Below are 3448 nucleotides of genomic sequence, written 5' to 3'. Positions count from 1 at the left end.
CCCATTTTATAGAAATCCCCTCAAATCACTGTAACCAAGACGATCCCACTCACCTCAGCGCAAAAAAAAAAAAAAAAAATACTCATAAATCATTTTGAATACTCACAAAAAACACCTTTGAACATTTCAAAACATCACAGAAACACTTACAACAGGATCACCACCAACTGAAAACATAACATGTACACACACACACTCACAAGAAAAAAAAACTAAGACATCCATCAACTATCATCAATGACCACTCACCTCAAAACCACTAAGATCGCAGAAAACACTCGCAAAAAACACCTTTGGACATTTCCAAACATCACCGAAACACTTACAACAGGATCACCACCAACTGAAAACATAACATGCACACACACACACACACAAAAAAAAAAAACTAAGTCATCCATCAACTATCATCAATGACCACTCATTTTTATAAACATTCACACAAAAAAATCACAATCACCAACTCCATACAATATCTAATACACTCCCCTCACTACCACCAACACATACCAGCACAGATAGGGATACCTCCCATGACATCACACTCCATCCTGTGTTTACTTGGCGATCAGCGACGTCACACCCCACTTTTACTTCATTTAACTTAACGAGAGGAAGTTACTTGTTTCAACCTGTTATATCTCCAATATCTAAGATCACCACAATCAAGACGTTTACCAAATTCTATAACCCCAACACTAAGATCACACATTTTTGTACACATTCTCTTAAAACATCATCACAACGAAGATCACTAAAACTATCTATACTTTTACTAAGATCACATAACATTTTGTCTTCTCTAACTCACCCACCAATTTACATTCTCATTCACACATTTCATTAACCGAAATTACATCTCATCCACCAAACTCCTCCCTCATTCTCCAGACTTTACATCACTAGCACAAAAAAAAAAAAAAACTAACTCATACACTTATGACATGAGACATTACCATTACTAACACTGACTAACTTTGAACCAACTCTGAACAACACCAAAACACCGCTGAACATCTTCAAAAAAATATTCTGCACATCATTTGAACACCTTCAAAAACAACATCAAACACCTCCGAATACTCCCAAAACACTACTGATTACTACCAAATCACCACTGAATACTACCAAAACACCGTCAAAATCACCAGAAACTAAGTTTAGCATCACCAACTAACACCCATTTTATAGAAATCCCCTCAAATCACTATATCCAAGAACTCCCTCCCCATGGGCGCAAAAAAACATGAACACATACCTAATACACAGACACTTAGTACATGATCACCATCAAGTGAAAACATATCTTGTACACACATAAATCTAAGACAACCATCAACAACAAACACCCATATTCACTTACCTCAAGAACCGCTAATATCACAGAAAACACTCATTTTTTTATACACATTCACACAAAAAATCATATTTGACTATACCTAAGCACCCTCACCTCACTACCACCAACACACGATGTCACACCTCACAGGACCGGCGAGGTCACCTCCAGTGACGTCACACTCCCATCTGTGTTTACTTGGCGGTCGGTAACATCACACCCAACCCACCTTGTTTCAACCTGTTGTACCCACAATATCTAAGAACACTATAACCAAGACGATTACCAGATTTTATGACCCCACCACTAAGATCACAGAAAACACTCATTTTTATAAACATTCACACAAAAATCACGATCACCAATTCCATATCATGCTTACCATCATCTATCAACACTCATCACCAAGATCACCAAAAATCTAAGATCATGCATCTCAAATCTACTATGATCACTGAAAACACTTATTTTTTTAAACATTCGCACAAAAATAAGACATACACAAAAACACCACGACACTTCCACCAAAATCTATAACATAACATGAGCACTATAACATATCACCATCACCAAAAAAAAAAAATAATAATACACAGACACCCACAACTTATACATTTCAATCACAAATTTAAGACATGAGACACAATAAATCTAAGACATTCACCTCCAACTAAGACATACACATCATAACTAAGACATACACCAAAACCTATACTTGACATATTGACAATAATTATAAGACATAAGCACAAAAAAATTTACCATGTCATGAGACATTACCAGAACTAAGTCACACACCTCCAACTAATACACAATCACTTTACTAAGTTCATGTTAACTATTCATCAACTAAAAATATTAACACAATTTATCCACCAAATTTATGTTATAATCGTCAAAACATAAAACTGTGTTCTGGTGACTTTTTCTGATGAAATAGTTAAAACGAGAAAAATGTCTAGACTTGAGGAGAGTGAATCTTTTGTAAAGAAATTGTGGATTGTTGTGGGTATTAACGAAAAAAATGTGGAATTATTTGGGTTATCCTGGGTTAAGAGCGAAAATGTGTAATGTTTTCCCTATGTTGTATATGAAATGTGTAATACTGAGATGGTGACGACGAAGAAGATCCAGAACAAAATGCACAGAATTTCTTCAAGATAAAAATATGTTGATTTTAGTCAATGAATTGTACCTTTTTTTCAATGAATTTTTTTGTTGGATGTATATGAAATGCATTGGTTGTATAATAAATTGTGTTATCCTGCATTTTAATGTCTGCTCGACAAGATTCAGCCTGTGTGTGTGTGGTCATCACGTGACGTCACTGACATAGGGGGAAGTCGACAAGATTCAGCCTGTGTGTGTGAGGTCATCGCGTGACGTCACTGACCGCCGCCGAGTAAAGATGGGTGGGGTGACGTCACACTTGTTTAGACCTATAGTAAGAGAAAGTACCATGCCCCATAGGGGGAGTTCATTTGAATGCTTACCCCCAGAGGGGGGAATCCAGTGGGAGTCCATTTTGAATGCTTACCCCCAGAGGGGGAACCCTAAAACATTGATCCAAGGAGGAGATCATAAGAAAATGAAATTCAAAAAAAAATTTGGGATGGGGGTGAAAGTGGGAAGGAGACCCTCAAAAAAGTTGATATCGAGAAAAACTTGATCCAAAGAGATTATAAGAAATTCGAAACCCCATAGGGAGGAATCCAAAAAAAAGCTTGATCCAAGGAAGTGGAGGAGAAATATATGGTTTAGAGGGAGTTGATCCGAGGAGATGGAGCAGGAATATTTGGGGTGGAAGTGGGTGGTGGGAGGTGTGGGGGAGGGTGTTGATCCGAGGAATTGGAGCAGGAATTTTGGGATGGGGGTGAAAGTGGGAAGGAGAACCTCAAAAACTTGATACGAGGAAATTGAGTCTTTGTATTATTGATATTGAGAAAAACTTGATCCAAGGAGATGGAGCAGGAATTTTGGGATGGAAGTGGGTGGTGGGAGGGGTACCCATAGGGGGAAACCCAAAAAATTTGGTTCGAGGAGATGGAGAGCAAAAGAAAATGAAATTCAAAAAAAAAATCGAAAAAAAATCGGAAAAAAATTCGGGGG

The sequence above is a fragment of the Cherax quadricarinatus genome, chromosome 52, assembly GCF_038502225.1.
Source record: "Cherax quadricarinatus isolate ZL_2023a chromosome 52, ASM3850222v1, whole genome shotgun sequence".
NCBI classification, from domain to species: domain Eukaryota; kingdom Metazoa; phylum Arthropoda; class Malacostraca; order Decapoda; family Parastacidae; genus Cherax; species Cherax quadricarinatus.
This window is presented reverse-complemented; position numbering follows the sequence as displayed.